The following is an 18513-nucleotide window of genomic DNA, read 5'->3' on the forward strand; positions in this document are numbered from 1 at the left end:
TGCTGAGGACTTTAAATCTGGGGTGCCTAGTAAACAAGCCAGGGCGGGGATTTCAGCAGAGGGGTACAGGCTGGACACACAATGCCAGAAACCAAGGGGAGAGGGAGTAAGATCCTTGCCCTGGCGTCCCTGCCCTTCATCCTCGCTCCCCTGACATTTACGGGACTTGGCCTCTCTCGCCCAGTTCCCACAGATCTGGCCCCGCAGGGAGCATCGACCTCAAGGGCAGGCTCCCATCCTCTGGCCCATCACTCCATCCCCCACCCTGTCTTCCTCCCCCAACGCCAGCCGCAGCCCGACACAGACTCCAGGCTCCGCAGGCTTTCGGAGAACGGGTTTCCAGAAGCCTCACCACCCACTTGTGCCGCCCACCCTGCTTCCTAGCCTGCAGACCCCGTCAAGGCTTGACACGCCTGCTCATTAGATCGTCTAGCAACGAGCAGAGGAACGCAAGTAGTAAATATAATCCAGCAGACGGCCTGAAGACGCCGAGCTTTCCGTGCACTGTGAGACCCCCGCACATGGTTGGGTGGCTCCCGATCGCTCCTTCCAAACCCGTGGGGTGAGATGTGCCCTGAAATGCAGCTTTTTGACTGCCTCTGCAGGAGGATAGCGCGCACACGCATCTCTCCTCAAACACCCTTGGCTCCGCGGGGGCACCCTGGGATCGAACACTGATCCTTTTGCAGCCAAACGTGTGAGCAGTCGCAAGCGGTATGACAAAGATGGACCAGGAACAGCCCGGCTTCGGGTCAGGTCCTGCTGCCCACCGGGGGCTGTTGGGGTGCCGCCGTGGGCGTCACTGAGCTTGGGGTTGGCGCGTGGATGGCACATGGATGGCTCGCCAGCCGTCCTAAGTGGGGAGGCATCTTCATGTGCCAACCGGGGAGGCTCCCCAAAGGCCCAGAAGGAGGCAGCCCATGGTTTCTGGGTCGGAAAACCCAATTTCAAATTCCCGCTCTGCCATGCTCTTGACCCCTGGCAAGCAGCCTCATTTCCTGGGGGTCTCGGTCCTGGGGGACAAGGAAGGATCTGGCTGGTGCCGTACAGGCCTTGAATGAATGCTGGTGACAGCGCCGATGAAAGCAAGAGTAAAAGGGGCTCAGCTTTACCAAGCCTGACTGTGGCCCTGGCAGGAACCGCGCTCTGTGCTGACAGCATCTTGGTGTTGAGGACCCTCTCGTCACGCTCCTGGGAGGCAGGGAGCATTTACTTCTAGCTTTTTTTTTTCTGAGTGAGAGAGAGAGCAAGTGGGGAGGGGCAGAGGGAGAGAGAGAATCCCTGGCAGTCTCCAAGTACAGCGCAGAGCCTGATGCGGGCCTAGATCTCACAACTCCAAGGTCACGACTTGAGCCAAAGTCAAGAAGGGCATGCCCCGCCGACTGGGCCACCCAGGCGCCCCTACTTTTATCCTCTTTTAACAGAGATCTGGAGTAACCTGCCCAAGGAAGGAACAAGCTGGGACCCCAAGCCCAAGTTTATCTGACATGGGCCTTAAACATTGTCCAAAACTTGGGTCAAGCCTGTTGGGTCTGCCTGTTCTGATGCTGATCTCTCCCCTACTCTGGTAACAAGCTAGTCAAACACCAACGCGTGTACTCTCTGCCCTCCTGTGAAATCCTCCTGAACGAAGCTCCACAAGGGAGGTACTGTTATTTTACCCATCGGTAGCACCCCCAGTATGCCCCCGCACTGATGGGGAGCCCACACATGGAGTCCCCAGACCGCTACAGGATGTCTCCTGGTCCAGCTAGATCGAAGGCCACCTGGGACGTGCCGGACCTCCTCCACCATCTAGAATATCTTCAGGCCTCTCTCCTTTTTTGGTTCCTGTGAAAGCTTCTCCTTCCTTTGAGCTCAGAGGCAGTTCTAGAAGCTGGCCTGGGACTCGAGGACTGAGAATAATGTAAGCAGCAGGACCTGGGCCATTTCTCACCAGTGTCCCTAGGGCCCGGCATGGGCCCGGCATGGGCCTGGCACCAAGCAGCCACTCAGTAAATCCTGGCTGCTGTTTGCAAGGGGTGCGAATGGTAAAGCCTTTCTGGAATGCAATTTGGCAGGACTCACCCAAGTCTAAATGCACGCTTCCCCCTGCCTTAGCAATTCCTCTTCCAGGAATCTGGCCGGTAGAAACACTTTAACACAAGTGACTGAAGAGGTAGATACAAAAATGTTCGGTCGGGTCACTCCCCAGCTCAAAAGCTTCCCATGGCTCCCACCTTAGTAATAATTGAAGCCCACATGGTAGTTCAAGGCACATAATGAACACTCTAGAGCAACAAAGAGGTAGCATGAATCAGCTAATAATGGAGAAAAGACGGGATACTAAAACACTCATTTAATCTAACAGCAGCAAGGGATGAGAAGAAAAGGCACCAAAACACATAGGCAATAAACAGAAAACAAACGGCAGGACAGGATATTTAAATCCAGCTGCGTCAAAGAGGACAATAAACAGAAGTGGTCTGAAGGGGGCTTCTCGAGCCGAGCAGGTTCACGTGACAGCTGAGCACGTGACATGTACCTAGTCCAAACACAGAGGCGCCATGTGCAAAATACACACTGGAGGGGCGCCTGGGTGGCTCAGTCCGTACAGTACACAACTCCTGACCACAGGGTCATGAGTTCAAGCCCCACACTGGGTGTGGAGCCTACTTTAAAAAAAGAAAAAGAAAAAGAAAAAGAAATTGGAATCCTTGTGCATTGCTGGTGGGAACAAGAAATGGTGCAGCCACTGTGAAAACCAGCAGTACTTCCAAGTTCAACACAGAATTCCCACAGGATGCAGCAGTTCCACGCCCAGGTGTATGTCCAAAAGAACCCAAAGCAGGGACTCGGATGTACATCAACGTTCACAGCAGAGTACTTGCCACAGCCAATAGCTGGACACAACCCAAACGGCCACTGAAGCATGAACGGAGGAAAAATGGGGTGTATACAGACAACGGACTATTATTCAGCCTTAAAAGGGAAATAACACCGATCCAGGCTGTAGCCCGGACGAGCCTTGAGAACATGACGCCGAGTGAGAGAAGCCAGACACAGAAGGAGGACTACCATATGACTACTCTTCTGTCAGGTGCTGAGGGAAGGCAAATTCATGGGGACAGAAAGGAGAATAGAGGTTCCGAGCGGGTGGGGGGAGAGGGCGTATTTAATGGGTAGAGAGCTTCTGTTTGGAACGAAGAACAAGTTCTGGAATGGACAGTGGTGACAGTTTCACAACTCTACAGACAGACATGCCACTAAACCGCAGACTTAAAAAAACAGTTAAAATGGGGGGAGGGGTGCGTGGGTGGCTCAGCTGGTTAAGCATCTGCCTTCAGCTCAGGTTGTGATCCCAGGGTCCTGGGATCAATCCCCGACAAGTACGCTCTCACTCTCATAAATAAATAAAATCTTTAAAAAATATACTTAAAATGGTAAATTGTATGTTCCATGTATTTTGCTGCAATAAAAAGACTATAAATATCTCAGTGACTTCTACATTGATCCCATGTCCGTATAAAAATATTTGGGATATATTAGATTATATAAAATATACTCCCTTTAGTTTTCCATCTCTTTCTACCACAGCTACTAGAAAATTTAAAATAACATGTAAGGGGCGCCTGGGTGGCTCAGTGGGTTAAGTCTCCAACTCCTAATTTCGGCTTAGGTCACCATATCAGGCTCGTGAGATCAATGGGGGGTGGAAACTGCTTAGGATTCTCTCTCTCTCTGTCCTGCCCCCCCAAGCACCCTCAAGTAAATAACTTAGTAATTAAAATACAAGAAAATAATGTGTAAGTGGCTAGCATTTCATTTCTACTGGACACCGTTGGTCTCAACATTACAACCATCCAATGGACATTGTTGGACTGCAATGGTATCTCCAAGAGACACACTTTCAATGTAAAGATACCTATAGGCTCAGAGCAAAAACTGGAACTTAACTATAAAGGGCATCCTCAGAGCAGAGGTTAAATAATTTAGGGAAGGCTTCCTAGCTGCTAAAAGAATGAGATTTTAGACTACAGACACGGAACCAACTCTAAGACGTCTGTTCAATTTAAAAAGTAAGACGTAGGGGAGTGGGGGGGCAGACAAAATAAAAATAATTATAATATGGTAACTACACTTCCTATAATGAGTGGTCCCTAATGCACAGAACTGTCAAATTGCTACATTGTACTAATACAGGTTGAAACTCCTAGGATATTGCACGCAGACCATACTCCCAAGTGGAGAAAGAGGTTCAGATCAATGAACACATAAAAATAAGGTGTGGCGGAATCCACATAGTCTGTGCGATCAAAGGGACAAAAACGTATACAGGGAGAAGAGCAGCGGATGAACCCCAAATTCCTCGCAGAGTCTCCTGTGGAGAGGGAAGGAAGGGGGGGCGGGGACAAGACGATCCAGTAAGCAGTGTTATTACTTACACGCCTTTCTTCCTCGTGTAATAATTCATACACAGCCGCCCTCAAAACCCCAAAAGCTAAGAGTTAAGGAATCCCATTTTAGCCTTGGGGCCCCACATGTCCCTCCCATTTGCAAGCGCCCTGGAAGCAAGTCAAACACGGTCCAGTCTGATATCCGCCAGGCACCATGCTGCTCAAGTGTGTGGTTCCCCATGTCCCAAACCCGGGTCGTCCCCAGCTCACCCCCAACCCCGCCCACCCCCACCGCCGAGCAGCAGTGGCCTCAATAGGGTGCTTGTCAGAAACCAGTTCAGGTTTGAGAAACTGGATCTCTGGCATGTCCCAAGCTGCCTGCACCAGCAGGCCCAGACTAAAGGCTGGCTGGTGACAGTCACAGCCCAACGCAGGGACAGCAACAGCGAGCAGAACTTACAACGGGCTTACGAGGCACCTGACCGCACATGAGCTCAATCCAACTCCACAGAGGGTCCCCCCTCCCCCACCAGGTATTTCCCATCTCTGACCAGGGATCTCCGGTTCCAACCTTCAGAGGTCTCTGACAACCATCCTTCTCCTTTCTTCCTGACTCCCTTGGGGGCACCGCCAGGCGGCCGGGGGTGTTTCACGTTACTCAGTGTGGGCTCCCCTCTGAAATAGCCAGCATTTCCAAACACCTACCATGCCTACCGGGCACTGCCATGAACGTGGGGCTGCTGCTGATGGTGAGGTCACCGAGCCGGAGGGCTTGCTGACTGATGAGGAAACTGAGGCTCGGAGAACTGGTGGGGCCGGGGGTGGGGAGCTCTGGCTCTCCATCCCCATGGGTGGCTCCAGGCCAGCGCTGCCTGCAGTCCTGACCCTCCAGCCCTCAAGGGCCCGGCTGACTCACACGAGCTCACAAGCAAGCTCTCACACACACATCCGCCGTCTGGAGGAAGCTGGGCGGCTGCCTCGCTTATGTTAATGAAGACACCACAGAGGGTAAAAAGAGAAAGAGGGAGGGATGGAGCCCTGCTGAGCCAGGGCTCCCGAAGGCTGAGCTGAGGCCCAAGCTTGATCTCAGGGCAAACCCGGGGAAGGCTGAGGGTAGTGGTGGGGGGGGAAGGGCAGCTTCCGGGATTGTGGCTTACTCATGGTGTGGGGGGTGGGGGGAGGCTGTAACTAGGAAGTGGCAAGATTGAGGGCTAAAGACCTGTGCTGCAGCTGGTGGGGGGCAAACCACGTGCGGGGGGAATCCCCACTCTGCCCGTTAGCAGCTGTGTGACTGGGCAAGTCACTTAACCACTCTGGGCCTTGGCTTTCTCATCTGTAAAATGGGGATGCTCACTCACTTGCCTCTGCAGGTTCTCCTGTGCAATGAGTCAGTCCTGGTAAGGGGCCTGGACTAGTGCCTGGCACAGTGCTGCTTGTTAGGCTTGTTGCTACACGGACAACCTGGGCAAAGCTCCTAACTGGGTCCACATCCCCCGAAATCTTTGGCCTGAAGCCGCGATGTGGCGTCAAGTGTGCGGATCTCTGGGGAAATGTCTGCGGTAAAAGGTGACTCTCCTGTAATGAGTGGCGAGCAGGAAGGCTCGCCCCCAGCCACCAGCTGGCAGTACTGTGGGGCACCCCGCACCCCACCCCGGCCACCTCTGTTCCTGTCCCCAAGCAGCCGCACACTGCACGGACCCCCACCCCCAAAGTCCTTCCCAACTGTACCACCTTTCTTCTGCCTTTATGCCCTGCTCCTTCCTCACCTTCTGACCTTCAAGAAAAGGTGACTCCTGAGCCCCACCCAGTACCACCCCCTCCTGCTCTTCTAGAATCTTCCTTGGCTCCTTTCCTTTCCTCTCCTGAGACTGAGCCTGCTCAGCTCCTAAAAAGAAGATCCAATGTGCTCGTCCCAAGACCCACAGGAAGGTCGCCTGGCCCTCACTGGTTCAAGAAACCCTGATCACAGGCTTATTCTCAGTCAGGTACTGGGGAGGAATCCTAACCCGGGAACAAGCTCAGTGAAGTGAAGGCAATGGGCCGGGGGTTGACAAGGAAGGCTTCCCGGAGCAGGGGGGACCTAAGCAGAGGCCTGTTGGAAACAGAAAGGAGTTGGGGAGGTGGAGGGCACAGCAAGGGCAAAGGTGCAGGGGCAGGAACCAGCTGGGGCACGAAGAAGGCAAGGGGAAAAGGTCAGGGTAATTCAGGCCACCAGACCAGGGTTTTGTCAGAAGAGGGAAGGGGCAGACCTACCTGAGGGCACTAGGGAGCCAAAGAGTGCAGTAAGAGTTTATTTTTTTAAAGGTCTGGCTGCTAGGAGCTCTCGTCTTCCTTCTATCATCCATCCATGACACCATCCTTCCCCTTCCTCTGGCTCTTCACCCTATTCCTGTCTGGGTTCTGCCCCTACCTATTTCTCAGACCCAGGAAGCCCCCCTCAAGTCCATTTAAGCTAAGACCTTTCTGGAAGCTCTCCCTTTGCTCCTGAGACGGGGACAGTGCCTGATCCCAGCCCTCCTCTTCTCGTCCTGTTTTGGCCACGAAAAGTTTCACCAATACACAGTGGAGCTGATTCTCCATTCACTCTGGTCCTCTCCCTGGGGAACTGTCCCCATCCCGGGGGACTGATCACTCAACATCACCGTCTCTCACGCGTGACCCCAACAGTTCATCCATTCTGCATCTCTCCCCTCTGCGTCCCTCCACCCTCCAAGAGGGTGTTAAAGCAGTTCTCCTGGGGTCTGGGAATAGCCTTGAGCCCAAAGCCTGTCCTCAAGAAACCCCCTCCTCCAGGAAGCCTGGCCTGATGCCTCCTCCTGACCTTCCCAAGCTCAGGAGCATCCCTGAGAGGAATTTCACCTTGCAGGGAAGATGGATGAGTTTGTGGCTTCCCTGGAGATAATGCCCCCCTGCTTCAGAAAGGTCTAAATGAGACAGGACCATGGAAGGGAAATCGCAAAGGGCTGGCCATGGTCCAAATGTGCCCCACAGGCTCCGACTCCTGCTGGAGAGCACACGGGGACCACAGATACGGCTGTGGGGAGGCAACGATGGCAGGATAGACAATGTGCATGGAAAGGGCATCTGGGGTGGCTGGAAGACCCATGGCTCCCCGTCCCAGGGGAGGGGATTGCAGGCTGAGCCCTGCAACTCTGAGAGGTGGCCATCTGAGCAAACTGGGGCCCTGAGATGAGCACAAACACCTCTGGTGATTTGGAAGCAGGTGGGTCACTGCTGGAGAACCAGCACACGGATCCCAAACACAGGCTCTGACCTCCCCTTTCTCTACCACTGTGATACGTCCACCATTCAGTCAGTCAGTCAGTCAACAAACATTGGGGCTCAAGTGCATGCCAGGAGCTCAGAACACAGAGCACACTGCTTCTCTCCTACTGCAGTTTAGAGTCTAGGGAAAAAGCCAGGCCTGACGAAGAGCTCACAGGAGACCTACTACATCTCAAGCGGGATATAGAGGGGGGAGGAGGGGCTGGTCAGTGAACTGGGATGGCGTCCCCAGATCAGGGTGCTGGGGGCCCAGGCAGGGTAGCCAGAGGAGGAGTGTTCGGAGGCTGAGACTTCCTGAGGGAAGGCAGGTAGGGTCTCTCTCTGCTGAGAGAAAGAAGGTGACAGCCTTCCTGTGCATTCCTGCTCTGTGAGCAAAGGGAAGGCCCACGACACGGCTAAATCTGAAAGCCATGCCACCGGACCAGAGATGCTCAGTGCCAAGGACCTCACACCTCAGTGTGTAAAATTCGAGAAGAGGCCACGTGGACCCATCTCGAGGGACACAGGCCAGAGCCATCGAGCAGCCGTGGGCAGGGGAGGGCAGTGAGGGGACTTCTGGCCCATGCTGAGAACATTCTGGATCTTGACAGGCATGTGGGTGACACAGGCGGCCACGTATGCCGAGATGCACTTCGACTCCACATCTGATCACATGTAAATTATCCTTCGATGATGGGAGAGGGGGGCGGGGGAGACATCACTCATACATATGTACGCATCTTTCCCTCAACACAGGAGGGAGGTCACTGGGCACATTCTGGGGACAAGTCAGGCCCCTGTGGCAAGAGCTTGCTAGGGGAGGGTAAGGAGCTTAGAAGGCCCCTCACCCAGCCTGGGGGGGTGGGCGCAGTGTTCAAGGATGGGTAAGGTCCCACAAATGACAGGAGGGAGGTGTCAGTGCAGCAAAATGTCACAACCCCTTTGTGAAGCGGGAGCTGGGGGCATCTGCCTGTCCAGCAGGGGACAAGAGGCAGCACCCATCTTCTGGAAAGGGGGCTCCTGGGAGCTACCACTGCAGGTGTCCTGGGGGGATGGGCAACACTTTGCCTCCAGGCTGCAAAGCACTAGGGGCTCCCTCCAGGGCCGCAGGGGTCATGAATGAGGATCCGGGGAGCCACAGACAGACCTTTTCCTCTCGCTCTGTTTCCAAGCCAGCCTGGAGCCTAGGGGACCCAGGCTGTTAAGGAAGGGGGTCAGCCAGAAGTCAGCAGCCCCCTCTAGCTCCTCCAAATATAAGAAGCACTCCGAAGGGGACGTACAGAGGGACGGAGGGGTCAAGAGGAGGGGACCGAGGCGGCTGAGCCTGTCCAGGGCTCCAAGGACACTTCCTCTGACTCTCTTTACCCTGTGGTTACCCTCAGTCCAAGTGCACACAGAATGTCTAATGACAGTGACTGTGACAATGACCGCCACCAGCTGCTGAGCCCGTCCTCTGAGCAAGGCACTGGTAAAACGCTTTCCCGTGCGCGATTCACAAAACGGATGCCAAGGCTCTCAGAAGAAGCTTCTCGTATTATTATATGCTCCTGATTCTCCAACCTGTGTTTAGAGATGGGAAATAACTTGCTCCAAGTCACAAGGCTGGAAGGGGCCGCAAGAGGACACAAACCAGGACAGCCGACCCAGTTGCCCTCACCTCCGGGGTCATCCTGTCCATCACCCTGCCACTGGCCCAACTTCTCCAACTCGCCCGTTACAGGGACATTTCTGTGCGGAACGGCAGAACGGTGGCCCACACTGGACATACTTGTGACAAATCCCAAGCCCATGTCATCAGAAACACCCCAGGATCCAAGCCCCAGGGTAGCCAAGACCAGGACCTCACCAAGGTCCCAAAGAAGGGAAAGCAGAGAAAAGACAACCTGCCAAAGCCCATTCCCCACCACCTCAGTGTTCCCAACCTGGGAAATGGGCTTCATGCCTCCTCCCTCACAGAACAGGACAGATCCTGGAGGCGCTGGAACAGATTCTGGACCCCAGAAACAGCAGTACCATCAGTAATATAATTGAAATGATATAAAGTCTGGAATTTGCTTAAAAGCATCTAGCAGAATAAAACCGAAAAAAAAAAAATGCACAGTAGGGGGTAGGGTAACAGACAAAAAGAAAGATCAGCAGAAATCTGCTGAAGCTGGTGATGGGCACAGAGGGGACGATTATGCTTGCCACTTTTGATGGGTGCTTTAAAGGGGTGCCTGGGTGGCTCAGTTGGTAGGGCATCTGACTCTTGATTTTGGCTCAGGTCATGATCTCAGGGTCATGGGATCAAGCCCTGCATGGGGAAGGGGACGGCCCACGCTAGCAGGGAATCTGCTTGAGATTCTCCCGCTGCCCCTTCTCCCTGCCTCGCTCGCTCTCTCTCTCAAATAAATAAATAAATCTTTAAAATGCCAATATCGATTGCCCACGGTTTAGGGGGAAAGCAGTATGAACCTAGGTATCAGATCTCATGGGAGACTTTCCTACTTCTCTTAATCACCATCATATTTTTTTTAAAACAGGCTCCATGCCCCGTGTGGGACTTGACCTCATGACCCAGAGATCAAGAGTCACACACTCCCACCAGCTGAGCCAGCCAGGCACCCCAGCGCTAACATTTTTTGAGCCCCTACCATGTGCCAGGCACTGTGTTCGGCACTGAACGTCCATGAGAAGCCGGAGGCAAGTCTCCTGTCATTAGCAGTCTTTCCATTGGGGAAACTGAGGCACAGAACAGGGAGACCCAATCCATTCCCAGGGTCACGCTGCCACGCGTCATGCCGGAGCAGTGTGCTCTGTGCCCTCTGCTGCCATGCGGCTTACTATGCCAACACTGTTCCCCATGTGCCTTCAGGGAAGACAAGGAAGACCTTTCAGAGCCCGGAAGTCAGCCCGGGTCCCACGGCAGAACAGTCATCCCAGTGAATATAAAGGCAATGTCGGTTGCTGGTTTCTGAAGCCTGTGCCTGTCCAGCTTGGGGGAGCACAGCCCCCATTCAGCCCTCACGGCAACCCTACAAGGGAGCCATCGTGGGCCCATTATACAGAGATGGCAACTGAGACTCAGAAGAGGGATCATTTGCTATAATTAAGTGGAAAAGCAAGCCTTCCCTCCCCTGCCTGCCAGTTAGGGGTCACAGCCAAGAATCTGGCAGGCTCCCACCCCAGGAGAAAGAACTGCTGAACAAGGACAGTTTAACACCACCGAGGACCGATAAGGCTACCTATGCACTCTATGCATGTTGTGTGTGTAACCCTCAGGACCTTCCGAAAGTTGGCACTGAGATGAACCCATTTGGTAGAGGGGAACACGGAGGCCCAGAACCAGCAAGCTCCTCGCCTGCAACCATTTGACCAGCAAGAGGTAGGAGTGAGGATTCAAACCCACAGACGGCTGGCTTCCAGAGTTCATGCCCTTGACCTCCATACCAAGTGGCAAGCGCACAACGCAGGCCACGGGCAGAAAGGAAGATACCAAGAGGTCACAAGAGGCCAGGACACCCGAGGAGGAGAGGAACGACTTTGTCCAAGCACAGCTGCAAAGGTTACCTCCAAGGAAAAACTAAATGACAAACCGCAGACTCTTAATCCAGGGACCCCCACCTCCAGGAGTACATCGCACGGGAATACCCAATTCCCACGAAGACACGGGGACGCGTGCTTCCATCCCCGTGCGCCGGGAAACGCTTCCGCATCCGTGTTAAGGACACGAAGGTCCACCCACACCACAGAATACCGCACAGCCAAGAAAAAGATGGACGAAATCCTCCCTCTGCTGTGCAGCCAGGGAGATAAAGTGAGAAAAAGCAACTTACAGGGCAATGGGGAAAGCATTTGAAAGATATCTTTTTTTTTTTTTTTTAAAGATTTTATTTATTTGTTTAAGAGAAAGAGAGAGCATGAGCGGAGAGAGGGGCAGAGGGAGAGGGAGAAGTGGGCTCCCCGCTGATCAGGGAGCCCAATGCAGGACTCGATCCCAGGACCCTGGGATTGTGACCTGAGCCGAAGGCAGACACCTAACCAACTGAGCCACCCAGGCACTCCAAGGAATATTCTCGAAGACATACACACGATTATAAATATGTGTGCACGGAACATCAGGACTGGGGAGCTGCCTTGGGGTGGGGAGGGAGAAGGGAAAGACTTACTATGTATTTTGAATTTCTCTCCTGTGCCACTTGAGGGGAGGTGGGAAGGAAAGACAGAATGAAGCTGCTTCCTCCTTGGAGTCTTTGCAGACCACCCAGACAGAATTACTCAAATCCCATAGCCGTGAACCCAGCCCTTGAGACAACACTTGCCTCCAGCCTCCTCCTGGATGGGGTCCCTGACACATAGTAGGCTCTCAGGAAGCTTAACTGGAAACCATTAAAGAACAATAGCATTCTCCCCCGTCTCTCATGCCAACAGATCCCAAGCCACCACGAAGCCACAAACTTGGACACAACACTAATTGTCACCAAACAAGAAATGTCTGAGAAAACTCTCTCCACTGGGGGACTCTTGCGTGTCACCGAGACACAAAGGCTTCAGCCGATGGGAACAAAACCATAATGCCTGGTATGCGAGGCAGGGGAGGATTCGGAAGGAACGAGCAAGGAGGGAATCCTTGGGGACAATTCAGCCAAACATCTCCCATGGGTCTCTGGGTGAAGCATCCTATTCTGGGGAGCCAACTCCAGCAGCCCCTCCGTCTTCCAACAGGGGGGACAAAACTCAGATATAAAGAGGGAATTAGTAGGGAGCAATTCATTCTGGATGGTGGGGGGAGCTGTTTCCCTCCTGGACGTAGCTGAGGTCAGTTGTTTTCATGGAGCAGGTGCCTGCCAGGGGAAGGACCCAAAAGAGACCAGAGCAAGAGAACTATGCCCCCTACCCCTCTCCCGGCCGGGCGGGGCAGGGAAAAAGGCAGCCCCTCATTGCTATCCAAGCGCAGGCCCGCTGGAAAGGAATGCCATGTCTTCCTGTTTCCAATTAACTCCCCCCCCCCCACCACCACCAGCAACCCTCTGCATTCTTGAGACCAAGAGTCAAGACAGCCACAGGGGAGAGCTGGGAGTCCTGGCGGGAACTCCACTGGTGGCTGGGCCTAGGGCTAAAAGGCAGCCCCCCAGAACCTGGGGAACCCCACCCCCACCCCAGAACCTTCCTACCAGGCCTCAGTGCTTGCCGCTGACCCCCTCCACAGCTCTTGGGGGTGGGAGGGGAAGACCCCAGATCCCGAGGGAAGGCTGGGGAAGGCCCCAGAGGCCTCTGGGAAGGAAGTGGGGGGGCGGAGCCCAGTCCTGTCCCTCTAGGGCCTTACTCATGCTCCTCCACTCAAAAAAAAAAAAAAAAAAAAAAAAATCAGTTCCTATTTTCAGGAAACACTCAGGCTTGAGGGACCAACCTGGATGTTTCCCACAGCCCCTCTCCTCCTGCCCCAAAGGAATTATTATGCCTCAGGAAGGAAGATATTTACACATCAAGGATGGGACTGCCAGATAAGGGACCAGAGCTCTCTCCAAGCATAGTCTCCCCAAGCTCTGCTGACACATGGGGAACCCCTCTCCCACTCTCTTCCAGTCTCTGCAGTCTGGGTTGGGGTCCCCTCCCAGCCAAGGAACGGGCTTTCCCCGGGCTCAGTTTTCTCATCTGTAAAATGGCGAGATCATCCACGTTACCCTCTTCACTGGGCGGGGAGGGGCCTCCCCAGCCGAGGGGCCTCCCCAGTCCCGCTCCCTCAGCAACCCCCCCCCCCAAGTTTATTCAGCATCAGTCTGTCCTGAAGGGGAAGGGTCCTGTTCAGAGAGCTGGCAGGGGGAATGTCACTGATTTTCAGATGGCCCTCACCGCTCCTCCTCCCCCCTCCCCCCCACATAGCTACAGAGACCTCCTTCAGGCCTTTTGCTACTGTCCCAACATCCCTTCCCATCCCCTACAGGCACACCTAGTCTGCCTGCTGAATGACAAAAATAACACATTTGGATAATTCCCTCACCCACCTCAAGGTCATCTAAGGGAACTGTAATTTTCATCACCTGCAGATGAAGAAACTGAGGACGAGGGACTCAAGGGACCCGCCTAAGGCTACACAGTGGGACAGGGGGTCTGCCACCAGCCGTGGGGAGGATGGGAGAGAAGGTTCTCTGCCAGGGTGCCACGGAAGGTGGCAGCACAGAGTGACCACAAAGGTCCCCAACAGCAGCTCAGCTTGCCTGCTGGTGGGGCTAAGTCCCAGCTCAGCAGGTGGAGGAAGAGAAGGATGATGGTAGGGCCAGCTCCCAGGCGCCTCCCCCCTGGGCCCCCCACCCAGCCAGGCCTGCGGCACCCCTTCCCAACCCACACACCTCTTAAGTCTCAGTTCTTGCCAGTAAGCGCTCTACTCCTAGCCACATGTGAAATGATTCTGCTCTCAGTCCGACTGCCAGGTATCTTTACTCCTTCCCAAAAACCAGCAAGGAGCGGAGGTGAGAGGGGAGACACCGGGTGACCAGACACATACACACACACGGACAATAGTTCCTTCCAGGTTATTATTACATTTGAGACCAAAGTCAAGTGAAATCAACAGTACAAAGTCCCAAAAAGGGGTACAGGAGAACTTAACAGTCTTGAGCTCAGTTGGAGAAACCGGAAATGGTTGCAAATTGGCACTGTGTGACGCTGGGCAAGTCACTGAACCTCTCTGAGCCTCCATTAGCCTGTCTGCAAAATGGGAATAATCACTGCTCCTACTTCCTTTGGGGACTGTGGCCAGTGTGTAGCAGAAGCCAATCCATAAGGCTCCCCGAGGTAGAGAGATGTTATTTCAGGCTTCTAGGAGTGGAGGATCTACAGGCGAGGGCACAGTCGGTAAGTCCCACTAGACATATCAGCACAAGGGAAGGGGATCATTCCTGAACTGTCCAACTCCCACTGTTCTCACACCACCCCACAGGTCAGAGTTGTCCAAGCCCCTTATGCCCACCCCGGGTGAAAGTGCACAGAGAGCGCGAGCGAACTATGTCCCTGCCAAAGGCATCGGCAGAAAGGAGATGCAAAGGAAACGCAAACACTCGGTCCATCCCGAGTTATTATTCTATCCGAGGGCCGTGTGACAAAAGGGGCTGATTGTCCGGACTTGAGGCTGGGCTCGGACTGCAGCCCACAGCCTGGGAACACCAGAGGGCTGGGACCTGTCACCCCAGCCTCCCTGGGAGAGCTGACACAGGCAGCCTCTGACCCCACCTCCCAGGAAGTTCAGCTGCTCAGAACCACAAAGCAAAACAAAGGGGCGCGGAGAGGAAGGAGCCACCGTACCTTCCGATCAACCGCTGGCCCCAGAGCCCCAAGCCCGGAGCCAGAGCCCGAGCAGGAGACCTGGCGCGGCTGCTCGCCCGGCTCTCTGCTGGCCGCTGACTAAGGCCGGGGCAGCCCGTGGTCCCTTGTCTCCCCGCGGCTGCCCGTGACAGGAGCCGGGGAAGCAGACGAGGGGCAGCCAGGGATGGGAAAACCAGATGGCTCCATCCCTCCTCCCTCCTCCTCCATCCCTCCCTCCGGGTGCCCGCGGGCCTGGCCGCCCTCCGCAGGGGCCCGGGGAGGCCGCGGGCCCGGCTCGTCCGGGCTCACCCCAGGGAAAGGGTTGCCTTTGTCTAAAGGTCACCACCCGAGCGCGGTGCCCGGGCTGGGCCTGGTGCCTCCCATTCCCAGGCCGAGGGGGTGGAGATGGGGGGCCGCCCCAAATCTCGGGAGGTGACAGGGGTAAGGCTCCCCTCCCTCCCCTCCCCCTTCCCGTAACGGCCCCCTCCGGGACCAGCCAGCTAGCGGGGGAGGGGGTCAACTCCCTTCCTCGCTGGGGGTTGGGGGACCAAGTCAACTCCTTTCATTGTTTAGGGGCGGTGGGGAGGGGGAGACCCAACGGCCTCCTTCCGCATCCATCTCTCCCCAGCCTGCCGGAGGCCCCGTTTCTTCGCGGCACCCCCGGCAGGGATTTGGGGAGGGGGCGCAGAGGACGGCGAGAGGGGGAGATGAAGGCTCGCCACCTCCGGCCGGGATAGCACCAACCGCTGCCCCATTGCCCTCTTCTTCTCCGAAAGGCGGGGAGCAGGGTAAGGGGAGGGGGCCCTCGGGCCGGGGGAGGGGGGGGTCTCCCCGCCCCTCCCCCCGTGGAACGTTAGGTCTCGTTTTTCCGCCGCTCCATTGTATCCCCGGCAGCCGGCGGGAGGGCCGGGGAGGCACCGGGCGCCGGGTTTGGGCAGGGGAGCCCGGGGTGGGGGGGTCCCCGCAGGATCGGGGCGGCGGTGATGGTGGGAGAGACGCGGGGGGTGGGGGGGCTGCCGGGGGTGGTGGGCGCCGAGCAGAAAAAGAGGCAGCGGGCGCTGCGCCCCGGTTGGGGGGCTGAGTGTGTGAGTGTCGGGGGGGTGGGTTCGGCCCCGGCTCCGGCTCCCCCCACACACACCCTCGCCGCCAACCCCCACTCCCCCCTCGCTTTTGCGCCCTGTCACAGCCCCGACTCGCAGGTAGAGAGAGTTAAGAGATTTAAAGAGAAATTGCTACATTGTGAGAAACTCACCCTGATGTTTGAGCAGCCGTCGGCGCGGGGTCTCCGAGACGGCCCCGCACGGGCTGCAAAGGGAGGACCCAGAAGGGGCCGACCGGCCGGGCCGGTCAGCGCACTGCCTGATCGCATGGCGGCCGCCCGGCAGCCTCCGCCAGGGCCCTGCCGCCGCCCCGCGCCGCGGCCCGGGCGCCCCGGACCCGCGCGCGCTCCGGGGAGGACCCCTCGGGTTTGGAAAAAAAAAAAAAATTAATTAAATGCAAAAGAAAAAAAAAAAAAACCTTGCAGGTTTTGTGTCCGCCCCCCCCTTCCTCCTCCTCCTCCTCCTCCCTCCGCCCTCGCCGGGGGACGGGCTTGGGGGAGGCCCCGCCCCGCGCTCCGCACACCAGCCCCGGCTCGGGTCGCCGAGCGGCGGGCCCGGGAGCGAATGGGAGGCCGAGGACGCCCCGGGGGGGGTGCCTTGCGCGCCAGCACCGCCCCCTCCCCAGCCCCAGTCTCGGGGGTTTGGGGTCGCGCCTTCCCAGGCTCTGTTAGAGTCGGCGGACTGCTGCGCACGGCGTTCCGGGTTAGGGGAAATGGCTGAAGGGATTCGCGTTCCCAGACCCCGGGCGTCCAGCCCGCTGGGGAAAGGGGTGCCGTACGCCCGGGGCGCGCGCTGGACGCGGGGGACAGTCGCCGGGCGGGAGGACGCGCCCAGGGCGGGTGCCGAACGTTCGAAAAGGTAGCGGAGTAGAGGATAAAGAGGGGGCGCCTCGCCGTTGGAACCGCGAAGGAGCCGGGAACCGGAGCGAAGAGGGTGGAAGGCGGCGGGCAAGGGGGGGTGTTTGGGGTGACCGGCCCCCAATGGCTTGATCACTCACCTCAATCGGTCTTTGCTGACCTGCGACGGCCCTGGGGTGGGGGGCGCCGGGAACGCGGGGTCCAACTTCAGAGCTTCCTAGAGGCCTCGCGGCCGGCGCTGATGGGATTCCCAGAAGCCCCAGGACGTCTCGGTGGTTTTGGGTCCGTTTCCGCCCCACCAGTCCGAGAACGCCCTGCGGGCGGGACACTTAGATTCCCGCGTTCGTTCAGGGAACGCTCGGTGGGCCCCTACTGTGTGTCCTGTGCGGTGCTGGGAGCCCAGCGGGGACCCAAATGGCCCGGACCGGCCTGCCCTTAAGGGGTGCACAGGCCTGGGAGGCCTCTCTATAGGTTTTTTATTACCTTCGGTCTTCTCAGTGCCCTAAAAAGCTCCGTGCACACAGAAGCTGCTTAATAAATGTGTGTTGAATGAATTAATGATGGAGAACTGTGTTTTAAGTTTTAGTATTTATCCTACTATCTTGGTGGTACCCTTCATATTTTTTAAGATATCACGGGCCCTGACTCCAACCGGTGAAGCCCGCGGTTCCCGTTCTGCGTTTGCCGCGTCCTTGCTGTGTGACCTTGGGCGAGTGACTTAACGTCTCTGTACCTCCATTACCTCATCTCAATCATAGGCCTCACTTCACAAGGTCGTTAGGACCAGATACGCCCTTGTGGAGATCTGCACCTGGTAGGAAATGCCAGATCAGTGCTGACCATTTGTGATTATTATGTAGAAAGTAAACTTAATCAGCTTTGGGTTACCCCAAACAGGAGACAGTGGTGAATAATCCATAATAATAATAAGTTACAAAATAATCCGTAACTTCTATTGGGATCGTACTGGAAGTATGAGACCCTTTGGAGAAGGGCCATATACACTTGGACTTGTGCAGCTTGCCCTTCTATTTGCTGCAATTGAGCTCCAGGGCCAAGCACAATGTTTTCAGACCTCAGTAGTGCCCACTAGGAAGAGACCTCTAGCCACCGCCATCTAGAAACCTTGAATCCCAGTTTACAGCGTAGAGAAGTAAATTGGCTTTGAGAGGGGAAGTATTTCGGACTAGTGTCACACAACCAGGAAGTAGGACCTGATTTGAGCTGGGTGGCACTTGGGTCTGTCAAAGCTGCCAGCCCCCACTAGGAGAGCTCAGCACTTGAAGACTGGTTAAAAGTAGACTGCAAAAAAAGACCTAACTTCACTTACCCCCTGCATTGCACGGCAGGGGGACACTGTTATCTGCACACCTCTCCCCCCCAAGAACACTGCCTGGTTTTTCATGCTCAAGAAATTCTTTGGAACAAAGAGAGAATACCCACCCTTCCACAGTGACCTCTTTGGAAGACAGTCTTGATACTATGCCACTTGGAATGGGCCTGGCTAGATGTAAAGGAAGCCAAGAAAAAGTCAACCCCAAACCTAGCCATGACTGGCCAAGCCCTGGGGGATCAAATGTCCAAGGCCAGTGTAGGGGTCATTATTGGCCCAAACGAGAAGTGACCTGCTGTCTT

At 55.8% G+C, this 18513-nt stretch overlaps 1 protein-coding gene and 1 long non-coding RNA gene across 3 annotated transcripts in view; one reads left to right on the plus strand and one right to left on the minus strand.

Moving 5' to 3' along the window:
- The window catches only part of BICRA (BRD4 interacting chromatin remodeling complex associated protein), a 75376-nt gene extending 59046 nt beyond the window's left edge, over nt 1-16330 (minus strand). For both annotated transcript variants that reach the window (XM_059383655.1, XM_059383654.1), the window contains exon 1: nt 16174-16330. The gene's annotated coding sequence lies outside the window, so the exon portion shown is untranslated. The remainder of the gene's footprint in view (nt 1-16173) is intronic.
- On the plus strand, nt 14769-16196 carry LOC132006036 (uncharacterized). The gene is made up of 3 exons (XR_009400963.1): nt 14769-15362; nt 15550-15709; nt 16108-16196. It is a non-coding gene; the product is annotated as an uncharacterized LOC132006036 (long non-coding RNA).
- Nucleotides 16331-18513: the final 2183 nt, after the last annotated feature.

This window comes from Mustela nigripes, chromosome 17, assembly GCF_022355385.1.
Source record: "Mustela nigripes isolate SB6536 chromosome 17, MUSNIG.SB6536, whole genome shotgun sequence".
NCBI lineage: Eukaryota > Metazoa > Chordata > Mammalia > Carnivora > Mustelidae > Mustela > Mustela nigripes.